At 49.7% G+C, this 17,790-nt stretch overlaps 1 protein-coding gene across 5 annotated transcripts in view; it reads right to left on the reverse strand.

Annotated features, from left to right (window-relative positions):
* LOC128704570 (uncharacterized) overlaps positions 1-17,790 on the reverse strand; it is a 382,531-nt gene that overhangs the window by 79,485 nt on the left and 285,256 nt on the right. The window contains exon 1 of one of the 5 annotated variants that reach the window (XM_070079769.1): positions 16,877-16,986. The exons of the other annotated variants lie outside the window; for them this stretch is intronic. The gene's annotated coding sequence lies outside the window, so the exon portion shown is untranslated. Of the gene's footprint in view, positions 1-16,876; positions 16,987-17,790 lie in introns of those variants that run through there. 5 annotated transcript variants of the gene reach the window in all.

Consider the following 17,790-nt stretch of genomic DNA (forward strand, 5'->3'; position numbering starts at 1 on the left):
CTACCAACAACAACAGCAGCAGTAACAATAGTAGTAGCAGTACCAGCACTAGCAGTAGGGAAGGTTAATAACCCAGGATAACCCAAGAAATCCCAGCAGTGTGGCTTATTTTACTGCAGTGCTTAGGTCCTCCCTCGGGATGCTGCTCACACCACCACTACAGTGCTTAGGTCCTCCCTCGGGATGCTGCTCACACCACCACTACAGTGCTTAGGTCCTCCCTCGGGATGCTGCTCACACCACCACTACAGTGCTTAGGTCCTCCCTCGGGATGCTGCTCACACCACCACTACAGTGCTTAGGTCCTCCCTCGGGATGCTGCTCACACCACCACTACAGTGCTTAGGTCCTCCCTCGGGATGCCGCTCACATCACCACTACAGTGCTTAGGTCCTCCCTCGGGATGCTGCTCACACCACCACTACAGTGCTTAGGTCCTCCCTCGGGATGCTGCTCACACCACCACTACAGTGCTTAGGTCCTCCCTCGGGATGCCGCTCACATCACTACAGTGCTTAGGTCCTCCCTCGGGATGCCGCTCACATCACCACTACAGTGCTTAGGTCCTCCCTCGGGATGCCGCTCACATCACTACAGTGCTTAGGTCCTCCCTCGGGATGCCGCTCACATCACCACTACAGTGCTTAGGTCCTCCCTCGGGATGCCGCTCACACCACCACTACAGTGCTTAGGTCCTCCCTCGGGATGCTGCTCACACCACCACTACAGTGCTTAGGTCCTCCCTCGGGATGCTGCTCACACCACCACTACAGTGCTTAGGTCCTCCCTCGGGATGCCGCTCACATCACTACAGTGCTTAGGTCCTCCCTCGGGATGCCGCTCACATCACCACTACAGTGCTTAGGTCCTCCCTCGGGATGCCGCTCACATCACTACAGTGCTTAGGTCCTCCCTCGGGATGCCGCTCACATCACCACTACAGTGCTTAGGTCCTCCCTCGGGATGCCGCTCACACCACCACTACAGTGCTTAGGTCCTCCCTCGGGATGCTGCTCACACCACCACTACAGTGCTTAGGTCCTCCCTCGGGATGCTGCTCACACCACCACTACAGTGCTTAGGTCCTCCCTCGGGATGCCGCTCACACCACCACTACAGTGCTTAGGTCCTCCCTCGGGATGCCGCTCACACCACTCCACTAACACCCAGGAACCTCCAAGGTGTAGGTACATATACCCAACACACACACGTCGTCGTAAGCTTCTGTCTTTTATGTGCGGGTTATTTGTGTATCGTTCCAGTCACGGTATTGTGCCTTTTTGTTATTTATACATATACCCAATATCTCCACCCGTCCCAGGATCGAACTTGGGTGGGTGTATTGTGAGCAGGAGGCTTACTACCAGTATGAAGGGTATACATACCAGAATTTGGACAGGATCAGGATATAAGAGGGTATACGAGACTGGGCATTATAGCGATGCATGTTGCAGCTTGCAATGCTGCATGTTGCAGCTTGAAATATTGCTTTGTTGCAGCTTGCAATGTTTCGCGTTGCAGCTTGCAATGTTGCGTGGTGCAGCTTGCAATGTTGCGTGGTGCAGCTTGCAATATTGCTTGGTGCAGCTTACAATGGTGCTTGTTGTAGCTTGCAATCTTGCTTGGTGCAGCTTGCGATGTTGCTTGGTGCAGCTTGCAATGTTGCGTGGTGCAGCTTGCAATGTTGCGTGGTGCAGCTTGCAATGTTGCGTGGTGCAGCTTGCAATATTGCTTGGTGCAGCTTACAATGGTGCTTGTTGTAGCTTGCAATGTTGCTTGGTGCAGCTTGCGATGTTGCGTGGTGCAGCTTGCAATGTTGCTTAATGCAGCTTGCAATGTTGCTTGGTGCAGCTTGCAATATTGCTTGGTGCAGCTTACAATGGTGCTTGTTGTAGCTTGCAATGTTGCGTGGTGCAGCTTGCAATGTTGCGTGGTGCAGCTTGCAATGTTGCTTAATGCAGCTTGCAATGTTGCGTGGTGCAGCTTGCAATGTTGCGTGGTGCAGCTTGCAATATTGCTTGGTGCAGCTTACAATGGTGCTTGTTGTAGCTTGCAATGTTGCTTGGTGCAGCTTGCAATGTTGCGTGGTGCAGCTTGCAATGTTGCTTGGTGCAGCTTGCAATGTTGCTTGGTGCAGCTTGCAATGTTGTTTGGTGCAGCTTGCAATGTTGCTTGATGCAGCTTGCACTGTTGCTTGGTGCAGCTTGCAATGTTGCTTGTTGCAGCTTGCAATGTTGCTTGTTGCAGCTTGCAATGTTGCTTGGTGCTGTTTGCACTGTTGCTTGGTGCAACTTGCAATGTTGCTTGGTGCAGCTTGCAACGTTTGCTTGTTGCAGCTTGCAATATTGCTTGATGCAGCTTGCAATGTTGCTTGATGCCGCTTGCAATGTTGCTTGATGCAGCTTGCAATGTTGCTTGGTGCAGCTTGCAAATGTTTGATGCAGCTTGCAATGTTGCTTGATGCAGCTTGCAATGTTGCATGATGCAGCTTGCAAATGTTTGATGCAACTTGCAATGTTGCTTGGTGCAGCTTGCAAATGTTTGATGCAGCTTGCAAATATTTGATGCAGCTTGCAATGTTGCTTGATGCAGCTTGCAATGTTGCGTGGTGCAGCTTGCAAATGTTTGATGCAGCTTGCAATGTTGCTTGATGCAGCTTGCAATGTTGCGTGGTGCAGCTTGCAAATGTTTGATGCAGCTTGCAATGTTGTTTGGTGCAGCTTGCAATGTTGCTTGATGCAGCTTGCAATGTTGCGTGATGCAGCTTGCAATGTTGCTTGATGCAGCTTGCAATGTTGCGTGGTGCAGCTTGCAATGTTACTTGATGCAGCTTGCAATGTTGCGTGGTGCAGCTTGCAATGTTGCTTGGTGTAGCTTGCAATGTTGCTTGATGCAGCTTGCAATGTTGCTTGATGCAGCTTGCAATGTTGCTTGATGCAGCTTGCAGTGTTGCTTGGTGCAGCTTGCAATGTTGCTTGTTGCAGTTTACAATGTTGCTTGGTGCAGCTTGCAATGTTGCTTGATGCGGCTTGCAGTGTTGCTTGGTGCAGCTTGCAATGTTGCTTGTTGCAGTTTACAATGTTGCTTGGTGCAGCTTGCAATGTTGCTTGATGCAGCTTGCAATGTTGCTTGATGCAGCTTGCAAATGTTTGATGCAACTTGCAATGTTGCTTGTTGCGGCTTGCAAATGTTTGATGCAACTTGCAATGTTGCTTGATACAGCTTGCAATGTTGCTTGATGCAGCTTGCACTGTTGCTTGTTGCAGCTTGCAATGTTGCTTGTTGCATCTTGCAATGTTGCGTGGTGCAGCTTGCAATGTTGCGTGGTGCAGCTTGCAATGTTGCGTGGTGCAGCTTGCAATGTTGCTTGGTGCAGCTTGCAATGTTGCTTGATGCAGCTTGCAATGTTGCTTGATGCAGCTTGCAATGTTGCTTGATGTAGCTTGCAATGTTGCGTGGTGCGGATTGCAATGTTGCGTGGTGCAGCTTGCAATGTTGCTTGGTGCAGCTTACAATGTTGCTTGATGCAGCTTGCAATGTTGCTTGATGCAGCTTGCAATGTTGCTTGGTGTAGCTTGCATTGTTGCGTGGTGCGGATTGCAATGTTGCGTGGTGCAGCTTGCAATGATGCTTGGTGCAGCTTGCACTGTTGCTTGGTGCAGCTTGCAATGTTGCTTGGTGCAGCTTGCAATGTTGCGTGGTGCAGCTTGCAATGTGTGGTGCAGCTTGCAATGTTGTTTGGTGCAGCTTGCAATGTTGCGTGGTGCAGCTTGCAATGTTGCGTGGTGCAGCTTGCAATGTTGCGTGGTGCAGCTTACAACTGTTGCTTGATGCAGCTTGCAATGTTGCTTGGTGCAGCTTGCAATGTTGCTTGGTGCAGCTTGCAATGTTGCGTGGTGCAGCTTGCAACTGTTGCTTGATGCAGCTTGCAATGTTGCTTGGTGCAGCTTGCAATGGATGGAAGCCAAGACTCTGGTTTTTCCAACAAGACTGCCCTGTCAGGACTTCCCAACCACACTCCTACCCAACCACCACCACACTGTCAGAATTTTCCAACCACACTCCTACCCAACCACCACCACCACTGTCAGGACTCCCCAACCACACACAACCACCACCACACACCACACACTATCACACCATCATCACCACTCAAGTATCAGTAACTGTAGCACTGGTGGAAGGTTGATGTTGTGGTAGTTACTGAACCATAGTGGAATGTTTGACAATATCATCATTACTGTAGCACTGCTGGAAGGTTGATGTTGTGGTAGTTACTGAACCATAGTGGAATGTTTGACAATATCATCATTACTGTAGCACTGCTGGAAGGTTGATGTTGTGGTAGTTACTGAACCATAGTGGAATGTTTGACAATATCCTCATTACTGTAGCACTGCTGGAAGGTTGATGTTGTGGTAGTTACTGAACCATAGTGGAATGTTTGACAATATCATCATTACTGTAGCACTGCTGGAAGGTTGATGTTGTGGTAGTTACTGAACCATAGTGGAATGTTTGACAATATCATCATTACTGTAGCACTGCTGGAAGGTTGATGTTGTGGTAGTTACTGAACCATAGTGGAATGTTTGACAGTATCATCATTACTGTAGCACTGCTGGAAGGTTGATGTTGTGGTAGTTACTGAACCATAGTGGAATGTTTGACAATATCATCATTACTGTAGCACTGCTGGAAGGTTGATGTTGTGGTAGTTACTGAACCATAGTGGAATGTTTGACAATATCATCATTACTGTAGCACTGCTGGAAGGTTGATGTTGTGGTAGTTACTGAACCATAGTGGAATGTTTGACAATATCATCATTACTGTAGCACTGCTGGAAGGTTGATGTTGTGGTAGTTACTGAACCATAGTGGAATGTTTGAGAATATCATCATTACTGTAGCACTGCTGGAAGGTTGATGTGGTGGTAGTTACTGAACCATAGTGGAATGTGACAATATCATCATTACTGTAGCACTGCTGGAAGGTTGATGTTGTGGTAGTTACTGAACCATAGTGGAATGTTTGACAATATCATCATTACTGTAGCACTGCTGGAAGGTTGAAGTTGTGGTAGTTACTGAACCATAGTGGAATGTTTGACAATATCATCATTACTGTAGCACTGCTGGAAGGTTGATGTTGTGGTAGTTACTGAACCATAGTGGAATGTTTGACAGTATCATCATTACTGTAGCACTGCTGGAAGGTTGATGTTGTGGTAGTTACTGAACCATAGTGGAATGTTTGACAATATCATCATTACTGTAGCACTGCTGGAAGGTTGAAGTTGTGGTAGTTACTGAACCATAGTGGAATGTTTGACAGTATTCTGTCTTCTTCTAACACGGGACAGCCACACGAGGTCACACGTTTTTTTACCAAGTTACCCGTATGACCTCTGCACACGGATGTAAGCCAGCCACAGCACCGACAGTGGCAAGATAACACAGTACAGCTGTGTTTAGTCTCGCAACACAGCAATACCCGCAGCATCCCACCTCTGTTAAACAACCAGTACCAGTACCACCGCCAAGCTTCTTGCTTTCATAACTTAAGAATATAAGAAGAATATAAGAACGAAGGAACACTGCAGAAGGCCTACTGGCCCATGCGAGGCAGGTCCAAGCCTCCTACCGGCTTAAGCCAATGCACCCAACCTAGTCAGGTCAGGTCACATTGACTTAAGGGAGGAACACGGCAACCGACCTGGTAGCACAAGCTATCAGGTCTAACTCACACCCACCCACATCCACTCATGTATTTATCCAACCTATTTTTAAAGCTACACAACGTTCTGGCCTCTATAACGGTACTTGGGAGTTTGTTCCACTCATCCACAACTCTATTACCAAACCAGTACTTTCCTATATCCTTCCTGAATCTGAATTTTTCCAACTTAAAACCATTGCTGCGAGTCCTGTCTAGGCTAGATATTTTCAGCACACTATTTACATCCCCTTTGTACATTTTCCAGAGAATTTATATCCATTCTGTAATAAGGTGACCAAAACTGTGCAGCATAATCTAAATGAGGCCTAACCAAGGATGTATAGAGTTGAAGAACAACCTGAGGACTCCTATTATTTATGCTTCTTGATATGAAGCCAAGGATTCTATTAGCTTTATTGCGAACACTTATGCACTGTTGTCTTGGTTTCAGATTACTGCTAACCAGAACTCCTAAATCTTTTTCGCAATCCGTAATATTAAGATCTACATTTTATTCTTCAATAAAGACACGCAGGTGTTGTACAGGTGTTTTATTCATCAATAAAGACACGCATGTATTGTACAGGTGTTTTATTCATTAATAAACACCTTAAATTCTACATCCGTTTAGGAAATGGTTCTGAAAAACTTGTCTCCTAAGGAGGTGGTCCTGTTCACCTAGCAGTAAGTAGGTACCTGGATGTTAGTCACATTGCATCTGATGTCACTGTTCCACCTAGCAGTAAGTAGGTACCTGAATGTTAGTCACCTTACATCTGATGTCACTGTTCACCTAGCAATAAGTAGGTACCTGGATGTTAGTCACCTTACATCTGATGTCACTGTTCACCTAGCAGTAAGTAGGTACCTGGTTGTTAGTCACCTTACATCTGATGTCACTGTTCACCTAGCAGTAAGTAGGTACCTGGATGTTAGTCACCTTACATCTGATGTCACTGTTCACCTAGCAGTAAGTAGGTACCTGGATGTTAGTCACCCTACATTTGATGTCACTGTTCACCTAGCACTAAGTAGGTACCTGGGTGTTAATCACCTTACATCTGATGTCACTGTTCACCTAGCAGTAAGTAGGTACCTGGATGTTAGTCACCTTGCATCTGCTGTCACTGTTCACCTAGCAGTAAGTAGGTACCTGGGTATTAGCCACCTTACACCTGCTGTCACTGTTCACCTAGCAGTAAGTAGGTACCTGGATGTTAGTCACCTTACATCTGATGTCACTGTTCACCTAGCAGTAAGTAGGTACCTGGATGTTAGTCACCTTGCATCTGATGTCACTGTTCACCTAGCAGTAAGTAGGTACCTGGATGTTAGTCACCTTACATCTGATGTCACTGTTCACCTAGCAGTAAGTAGGTACCTGGATGTTAGTCACCTTACATCTGATGTCACTGTTCACCTAGCAGTAAGTAGGTACCTGGGTGTTAAGTCACCTTACACCTGCTGTCACTGTTCACCTAGCAGTAAGTAGGTACCTGGGTGTTGGTCACCTTACACCTTCTGTCTTCACCTAGCAGTAAGTAGGTACCTGGGCGTTAAGTCACCTTACACCTGCTGTCATTGTTCACCTAGCAGTAAGTAGGTACCTGTGTGTTAAGATTGTTGTGGAAGGCATCCTGGGGGACGACCTAATGACCATCAGTTTACGTAAGCCACCTCTGTATGGCTTTGATGGGTTAAGATCAAGGTCCCGGGTATAAGATGAAGGGTGCCAATACCGTAATCAAGATCCCCTTCACCAACATCAAAATCTCCCACCACCAGCATCAACACCCCCACCACCAGCATCAACACCCCCATCACCAGCATCAACACCACCACCACCAGCATCAACACCACCACCACCAACATCAACACCACCACCACCAGCATCAACACCACCACCACCAGCATCAACACCACCACCACCAGCATCAACACCACCACCACCAACATCAACACCACCACCACCAGCATCAACACCCCCACCACCATCATCAACACCACCACCACCACCATCAACACCCCCACCACCAGCATCAACACCACCACCACCAACATCAACACCACCACCACCAGCATCAACACCACCACCACCATCAACACCACCACCACCAGCGTCAACACCACCACCACCACCAGCATCAACACCACCACCACCAGCATCAACACCACCACCACCAGCATCAACACCACCACCACCAACATCAACACCACCACCACCAGCATCAACACCACCACCACCAGCATCAACACCACCACCACCAACATCAACACCACCACCACCAGCATCAACACCACCACCACCAGCATCAACACCACCACCACCAACACCACCACCACCATCAACACCACCACCACCAACATCAACACCCCCACCACCACCATCAACACCACCACCAGCATCAACACCCCCACCACCAACATCAACACCACCACCACCAACATCAACACCACCACCACCACCAACATCAACACCCCCACCACCAACATCAACACCCCCACCACCATCAACACCACCACCACCAACATCAACACCACCATCAACACCAACATCAACACCACCACCACCAACATCAACACCACCACCACCAGCGTCAACACCACCACCACCAGCATCAACACCACCACCACCAGCATCAACACCACCACCACCAGCATCAACACCACCACCACCAGCATCAACACCACCACCACCAACATCAACACCCCCACCACCAACATCAACACCCCCACCACCAACATCAACACCACCACCACCAACATCAACACCACCACCACCAACATCAACACCACCACCACCAACATCAACACCACCACCACCAACATCAACACCACCACCACCAGCATCAACACCACCACCACCATCAACACCACCACCACCAACATCAACACCACCACCACCAGCGTCAACACCCCCACCACCAACATCAACACCACCAGCGTCAACACCACCACCACCAGCATCAACACCACCACCACCAGCATCAACACCACCAACATCAACACCACCACCATCAACAACACCACCACCAACATCAACACCACCACCACCAACATCAACACCACCAACATCAACAACACCACCACCAACATCAACACCACCACCAACATCAACACCACCACCATCAACACCACCACCAACATCAACACCACCACCACCAACATCAACACCACCACCACCAGCATCAACACCACCACCACCAGCATCAACACCACCACCACCAGCATCAACAGCACCACCACCAACATCAACACCACCACCACCAGCGTCAACACCACCACCACCAACATCAACACCACCAACATCAACACCACCACCACCAACATCAACACCACCACCACCAACATCAACACCACCACCAACATCAACACCACCACCAACATCAACACCACCACCAACATCAACACCACCACCACCATCAACACCACCACCACCATCAACACCACCACCACCAACATCAACACCACCACCAGCGTCAACACCACCACCAGCATCAACACCACCACCACCAACATCAACACCACCACCACCAGCATCAACACCACCACCACCAACATCAACACCCCCACCACCAACATCAACACCACAACCACCAGCGTCAACACCACCACCACCAGCATCAACACCACCACCACCAACATCAACACCACCACCACCATCAACACCACCACCACCATCATCAACACCACCACCACCAACATCAACACCACCACCACCAACATCAACACCACCACCACCAACATCAACACCACCACCAACATCAACACCACCACCAACATCAACACCACCACCACCAACATCAACACCACCACCAACATCAACACCACCACCAACATCAACACCACCACCACCATCAACACCACCACCACTAAGGGTCAACACCACCACCACTAAGGGTCAACACCACCACCACTAAGGGTCAACACCACCACCACTAAGGGTCAACACCACCACCACTAAGGGTCAACACCACCACCACCACCATCAACACCACCACCACCAGCGTCAACACCACCACCACCAACATCAACACCCCCACCATCATCAACACCACCACCACCATCATCAACACCACCACCATCAACACCACCACCACCATCATCAACACCACCACCATCATCAACACCACCACCAGGGTCAACACCACCACCACCATCATCAACACCCCCACCACCAACATCAACACCACCACCACCAGCATCAACACCACCACCACCAGCGTCAACACCACCACCACCAACATCAACACCACCACCACCATCAACACCACCACCACCACCATCAACACCACCACCAGCATCAACACCCCCACCAGCATCAACACCCCCACCACCAGCATCAACACCACCAGCATCAACGCCCCCACCACCATCAAAGGACCTCCACCACCAGCATCAGGGGACCACCACCAGCATTAAGGTACCCCACCACCAGCATCAAGGTACCCCACCACCATCATCAAGGTACCCCCACCACCAGCATCAAGGGACCTCCACCACCAGCATCAAGGGACCACCACCAGCATCAAGGGACCTCCACCAGCATCAAGGGACCTCCACCACCAGCATCAAGGGACCTCCACCAGCATCAAGGGACCTCCACCACCAGCATCAAGGGACCTCCACCACCAGCATCAAGGGACATCCAACACCAGCATCAAGGGACATCCAACACCAGCATCAAGGGACCTCCACCATCATCAAGGGACCTCCAACACCAGCATCAAGGGACCTCCAACACCAGCATCAAGGGACCTCCAACACCAGCATCAATGGACCTCCAAAACCAGCATCAAGGGACCTCCAACACCAGCATCAAGGGACCTCCAACACCAGCAGTGGTCGGAGAAGTGGCAGATGCAGTTTAATATAGACAAATGCAAAGTTCTAAATGTTGGACAGGACAATAACCATGCCACATATAAACTAAATAATGTAGATCTTAATATTACGGATTGCGAAAAAGATTTAGGAGTTCTGGTTAGCAGTAATCTGAAACCAAGACAACAGTGCATAAGTGTTCGCAATAAAGCTAATAGAATCCTTGGCTTCATATCAAGAAGCATAAATAATAGGAGTCCTCAGGTTGTTCTTCAACTCTATACATCCTTGGTTAGGCCTCATTTAGATTATGCTGCACAGTTTTGGTCACCGTATTACAGAATGGATATAAATTCTCTGGAAAATGTACAAAGGAGGATGACAAAGTTGATCCCATGTATCAGAAACCTTCCCTATGAGGATAGACTAAGGGCCCTGAAACTGCACTCTCTAGAAAGACGTAGAATTAGGGGGGATATGATTGAGGTGTATAAATGGAAGACAGGAATAAATAAAGGGGATGTAAATAGTGTGCTGAAAATATCTAGCCTAGACAGGACTCGCAGCAATGGTTTTAAGTTGGAAAAATTCAGATTCAGGAAGGATATAGGAAAGTACTGGTTTGGTAATAGAGTTGTGGATGAGTGGAACAGACTCCCAAGTACCGTTATAGAGGCCAGAACGTTGTGTAGCTTTAAAAATAGGTTGGATAAATACATGAGTAGATGTGGGTGGGTGTGAGTTAGACCTGATAGCTTGTGCTAACAGGTCGGTTGCCGTGTTCCTCCCTTAAGTCAATGTGACCTGACCTGACTAGGTTGGGTGCATTGGCTTAAGCCGGTAGGAGACTTGGACCTGCCTCGCATGGGCCAGTGGGCCTTCTGCAGTGTTCCTTCGTTCTTATGTTCTTATGTTCTTATGTTCTTACCAGCATCAAGGGACCTCCAACACCAGCATCAAGGGACCTCCAACACCAGCATCAAGGGACCTCCAACACCAGCATCAAGGGACCTGCCTTGAAGAGCTTTATCTAGTCACGACTTAAAGCTCTAGTCACAGGTGGAGTGTGTATAGAGCTTTATCATATCAAGACTTAAACTCTAGACAGAGTTGGGCCTCACATGGGCCAGTGGACCTCCTGCAGTGCTCCTTCTTTCTTATGTTCTTATGTACACACCTGGTGCTCTGTGTATAGTCTGACAGGTGTTAGATTATGTACACACCTGGTGCTCTGTGTATAGTCTGACAGGTGTTAGATTATGTACACACCTGGTGCTCTGTGTAGAGTCTGACAGGTGTTAAATTATGTACACACCTGGTGCTCTGTGTAGAGTCTGACAGGTGTTAGATTATGTACACACCTGGTGCTCTGTGTAGAGTCGGACAGGTGTTAAATTATGTACACACCTGGTGCTCTGTGTAGAGTCTGACAGGTGTTAAATTATGTACACACCTGGTGCTCTGTGTAGAGTCTGACAGGTGTTAAATTATGTACACACCTGGTGCTCTGTGTAGAGTCTGACAGGTGTTAAATTATGTACACACCTGGTGCTCTGTGTAGAGTCTGACAGGTGTTAGATTATGTACACACCTGGTGCTCTGTGTAGAGTCTGACAGGTGTTAAATTATGTACACACCTGGTGCTCTGTGTAGAGTCTGACAGGTGTTAAATTATGTACACACCTGGTGCTCTGTGTAGAGTCTGACAGGTGTTAAATTATGTACACACCTGGTGCTCTGTGTAGAGTCTGACAGGTGTTAAATTATGTACACACCTGGTGCTCTGTGTAGAGTCTGACAGGTGTTAGATCCCTTCAGTCTGGAGTTAAATCCCATGTCCCTTTATCCCTGGTGTCCCTGACATCTCTGGTGTCTCTGATATGACTGGTATCCCAATGTCCCTGATACGACTGGTATGCTTGGTGTCCCTGATATGACTGGTATCCCAATGTCCCTGATACGACTGGTATCCTTGGTGTCTCTGATATGACTGGTATCCCTGGCGTCCCTGATATCCCTGGTGTCCCTAATATCACTGGTATCCCTGATGTCCCTGATATCACTGGTATCCCTGATGTCCCTAGTATCCCTGGTAGAAAGAGCAGTGTCATCAGTCACAAGAGTGTTCACCTTTGATATACCTTTAAAGAGTTTCGAGAGCTTATCTACTCTCTGAGCCCGGCCATGGGCCAGGCTCGTCTGGTGCTTGCCTGGTCAACCAGGCTGTTGCTACTGGAGGCCCACTGCCCCACATATCCATCACAGCCTGGTTGATCTGGCCCCTGGTGAAGATATTTATCCAGTTTGTCCTTGAAGGCTTCTACACCTGTTCCAGCAGTGTTTCTGATATCTTGTGGCAAGATGTTGAATAGTCTGGGACCCCGGATGTTGATGCAGTGTTCCCACACACACACACACACACACACACACACACACACACGGTGGACAGAGACAGAATGTTCCAGAGATGGGACACAGAAACAAGGTGACACAACTGGAAGTTGAAGACTTAGGTGAATCACAGAGATGTTAGGAAGAATTTCTTTAGTCACAGAGTTGTCAGGAAGTGGAATAGTCTGGAAAGTGATGTAGTGGAGGTAGGAACAATACATAGCTTTAAGAAGAGGTATGATAAAGCTCATGGAGCAGGGAGAGAGTGGCCTATTAGCGACCAGTGAAAAGACGGGGCCAGGAGCTGTAACCTGACCCCTGCAACCACAATTAGGTGAGTATACATACCATGTACTGGGGCAGGAAACAGTACTGGGATGTAGGTCAACTCAGCTTTCCTTGTGTGTGTCACACTAACGACTGTCCTGAAGGACAACGTGATTCCTTAATTGTGAAAGTGGGTCGAGGATCTGGCCTGGGTATACCAGTGGGTCGAGGATCTGGCCTGGGTGTACCAGTGGGCCGAGGATCTGTCTTGGGTGTACCAGTGGGCCGAGGATCTGGCCTGGGTATACCAGTGGGCCGAGGATCTGGCCTGGGTATACCAGTGGGCCGAGGATCTGGCCTGGGTATACCAATGGGTCGAGGATCTGGCCTGGGTATACCAGTGGGCCGAGGATCTGGCCTGGGTATACCAGTGGGCCGAGGATCTGGCATGGGTATACCAGTGGGCCGAGGATCAGGCCTGGGTATACCAGTGGATCGAGGATCTGGCCTGGGTATACCAGTGAGCCGAGGATCTGGCATGGGTATACCAGTGGGCCGAGGATCTGGCCTGGGTATACCAGTGGGCCGAGGATCTGGCATGGGTATACAAGTGGGCCGAGGATCTGGCCTGGGTATACCAGTGGGTCGAGGATCTGGCCTGGGTATACCAGTGGGTCGAGGATCTGGCCTGGGTATACCAGTGGGCCGAGGATCTGGCCTGGGTATACCAGTGGGCCGAGGATCTGGCCTGGGTATACCAGTGGGTCGAGGATCTGGCCTGGGTATACCAGTGGGCCGAGGATCTGGCCTGGGTATACCAGTGGGCCGAGGATCTGGCCTGGGTATACCAGTGGGCCGAGGATCTGGCATGGGTATACCAGTGGGCCGAGGATCTGGCATGGGTGTACCAGTGGGCCGAGGATCTGGCCTGGGTGTACCAGTGGGCCGAGGATCTGTCCTGGGTGTACCAGTGGGCCGAGGATCTGGCCTGGGTATACCAGTGGGCCGAGGATCTGGCCTGGGTATACCAGTGGGCCGAGGATCTGGCCTGGGTATACCAATGGGTCGAGGATCTGGCCTGGGTATACCAGTAGGCCGAGGATCTGGCCTGGGTATACCAGTGGGCCGAGGATCTGACCTGGGTATACCAGTGGGCCGAGGATCTGGCCTGGGTATACCAGTGGGCCGAGGATCTGGCCTGGGTATACTAGTGGGCCGAGGATCTGGCCTGGGTATACCAGTGGGCCGAGGATCTGGTCTGGGTATACCAGTGGGCCGAGGATCTGGCCTGGGTATACCAGTGGGTCGAGGATCTGGCCTGGGTATACCAGTGGGCCGAGGATCTGGCCTGGGTATACCAGTGGGCCGAGGATCTGGCCTGGGTATACCAGTGGGCCGAGGATCTGGCCTGGGTATACCAGTGGGCCGAGGATCTGGCCTGGGTATACCAGTGGGCCGAGGATCTGGCATGGGTATACCAGTGGGGCGAAGATATGGCCTGGGTATACCTGTGGGGCGAAGATATGGCCTGGGTATACCAGTGGGCCGAGGATCTGGCCTGGGAATACCAGTGGGGCGAGGATCTGGCATGGGTATACAAGTGGGGCGAGGATCTGGCATGGGTATGCCAGTGGGGCGAGGATCTGGCATGGGCATACCAGTGGGGCGAGGATCTGGCCTGGGTATACCAGTGGGGCGAGGACCTGGCCTGGGTATACCAGTGGGCCGAGGATCTGGCCTGGGTATACCAGTGGGGCGAGGATCTGGCATGGGTATACCAGTGGGGCGAGGATCTGGCATGGGTATACCAGTGGGGCGAGGATCTGGCATGGGTATACCAGTGGGGCGAGGATCTGGCATGGGTATACCAGTGGGGCGAGGATCTGGCATGGGTATACCAGTGGGGCGAGGATCTGGCATGGGTATACCAGTGGGGCGAGGATCTGGCCTGGGTATACCAGTGGGGCGAGGATCTGGCCTGAATATACCAGTGGGGCGAGGACAGATCCAGGTAGACTCATCCACTACCAGGTAGACTCATCCACTACCAGGTAGACTCATCCACTACCATGTAGACTCACCCACTACCAGGTAGACTCATCCACTACCAGGTAGACTCATCCACTACCAGGTAGACTCATCCACTACCAGGCAGACTCACCCACTACCAGGTAGACTCACCCACTACCAGGTAGACTCACCCACTACCAGGTAGACTCATCCACTACCAGGCAGACTCATCCACTACCAGGCTGAGAATCGAACCTAGGCCCTTGCCGTGTGAAGCGAGAGCGTTAGCCACCAGGCCACCAGAGCACTGCATTAGGCCTACTGGCTTATACTAGGCCGGTCCAAGTCTAAAGGTAGAGGGAGAGAGTCAAGACCTGTCTACCCCCCAGGTGTGAAGACTGTCTTGGGGTCACTTGACCTTTCCTGCTGCCTTCTTTCACATAGTGGCCTTGGTGACCTCTGACCCGGAACGAAGACAAGGTATGTGCCTTGACTCCTGGTGCATGAGGAAGTATACTCAGTATAACCTCTTGTATGTCATTTGTATAACCACAGAAAAAGAAACCAGGGAACGGGTGGGATTGAACCCACGGCAAGCGAGTCCATAAAAACTCAGAGGCGAGTGCGTTAACCACTTGACCAGTAGACCGTAATAAGACTCCTGAGAGAAGTGACCAAACACGAGGTTATATCAGATAACTCTTTGATCCTGGGACCCTGATCACTTCTAACAAAGTTAAAATGACATACATAGGTGGAGAGTTAGGTGAGAGTGACACCTGTTGACCTGAAGAATGACATGTTGGGATGAGGACAGGTAGACAGTGTCATCATGTGACACCTGTGTTGTTAGGTAGGTGCTGCGTTGTCTGGTTGAGTATGTGTTTCAACAACATAGGCAGACATGATAATCAACCAGGCAAAGCAGCACCTAACTAACAGTACAACAGTCACATGATCACACTGTCTTCAGGTCACCATGCGTCACTAAACTCACTCTCCACCGAAAAGTGAGAAAGGAGAAGAGGTAAGAGAGGAAGAGGATCTGGTCAAGTCACGAATGTTGTGAAGTCTGGGGCATTTAACAATGTAAGGAGAAAGGAAGGCATCTACAGAGATAATGCCAGGATAAACAGTTTTAGTAGAGGACCAGCCAGTAGGATGACTGTAATCTCTAACATGACAGAAAAGAGCATTGTTGGTGTCAGTAAGCCTAACACTGTTTTTGTGTTGTTTAAGTCTGTCAGAGAGAGAAGCCACTTTCTCCCAGATACTGAAAAAGACAAGAGGAATAAGGAATAGAGGTACGAACAAGATTACTGCGAAAAGTCAGTTTGATGTTGCCAGTTTGATGTTGATGGGTGGCCCGGTGACCTGGTGGGTAAAGCTCCCGCTTCACACACGGAGGGCCCGGGTTCGATTCCCGGCGGGTGGAAACATTCGACACGTTTCCTTACACCTGTTGTCCTGTTCACCTAGCAGCAAATAGGTACCTGGGTGTTAGTCGACTGGTGTGGGTGGCATCCTGGGGGACAAGATTAAGGACCCCAATGGAAATAAGTTAGACAGTCCTCGATGACGCACTGACTTTCTTGGGTTATCCTGGGTGGCTAACCCTCCGGGATTAAAAATCCCAACGAAATCTTATCTTATCTTATCTTACCTCTGAGCAGAGGCGGCTACAGTGACACAATCCAGGGCCACTTTCCCAGCCACAGCGACGAAGGCAGCCCAGGAAACATCAGCGATTGGGCTGCACCTTTGCTCAACCGGCTTCCAGTTCTGCTTAAACTAGCAGCGGACAACAGGAGGCAGCAAGCCCCATGCTGCAGGTACTGACCAGTGAGGAGCAAGGTAACCCAACATCCACTATCAACCCTGACCCATCAAATGATGAAAATTAGACAGATGTGTTACATTATGTATCTTTATCGTAAACGTTTCGCCAACCAGTGGCTTATCAATACAAATTCAAGGACATAATTGAAAGAGAGTAGAACTATACGCAAAAGATGAGGTACTGAGTACCATTCATGAACAAGATGTCGACTATCGTGCCTCACCAGTATCATATGCAACCTGATAGACCCGGAATACACAGACACACTCACAACTACTGCTAAGACCTTCGTGAACACATACATGATGGACAAGATAGTCCATGGGTTTATTTGTTAATTTACCCGACCATCCAACACAGGACCCAGAGACAATGATGGGGGGACTTGATAGCCTCAGCCCGACGTAGGACACACAGGGACGTAACAAGACCCCTCATCGCGGCCACAGAACTGAATTATGTCAACATGACTCACGAAATCGTAATGACACGATTGCAAACAAACCATACCACGGGTGGGGTTAGAACCCGCGGTCAGAGAGTCATAAAACTCCAGACCGTCGCGTTAGCCACTGGGCCAGCTAGCCACAATAAGATTCATCCAACTAGGTACATGTATGGTTATACACCATAGGAAGGTTAGCATAGGCCACCACTGTGACCACAAATGCTGGAGATTCGTCTGTAAAAACCTGCATTTGTGGTCACAGTGGTGCCTATGCTAACCTTCCTATGGT

The sequence above is a fragment of the Cherax quadricarinatus genome, unplaced genomic scaffold (genome assembly GCF_038502225.1).
Source record: "Cherax quadricarinatus isolate ZL_2023a unplaced genomic scaffold, ASM3850222v1 Contig15, whole genome shotgun sequence".
Classification (NCBI taxonomy): domain Eukaryota; kingdom Metazoa; phylum Arthropoda; class Malacostraca; order Decapoda; family Parastacidae; genus Cherax; species Cherax quadricarinatus.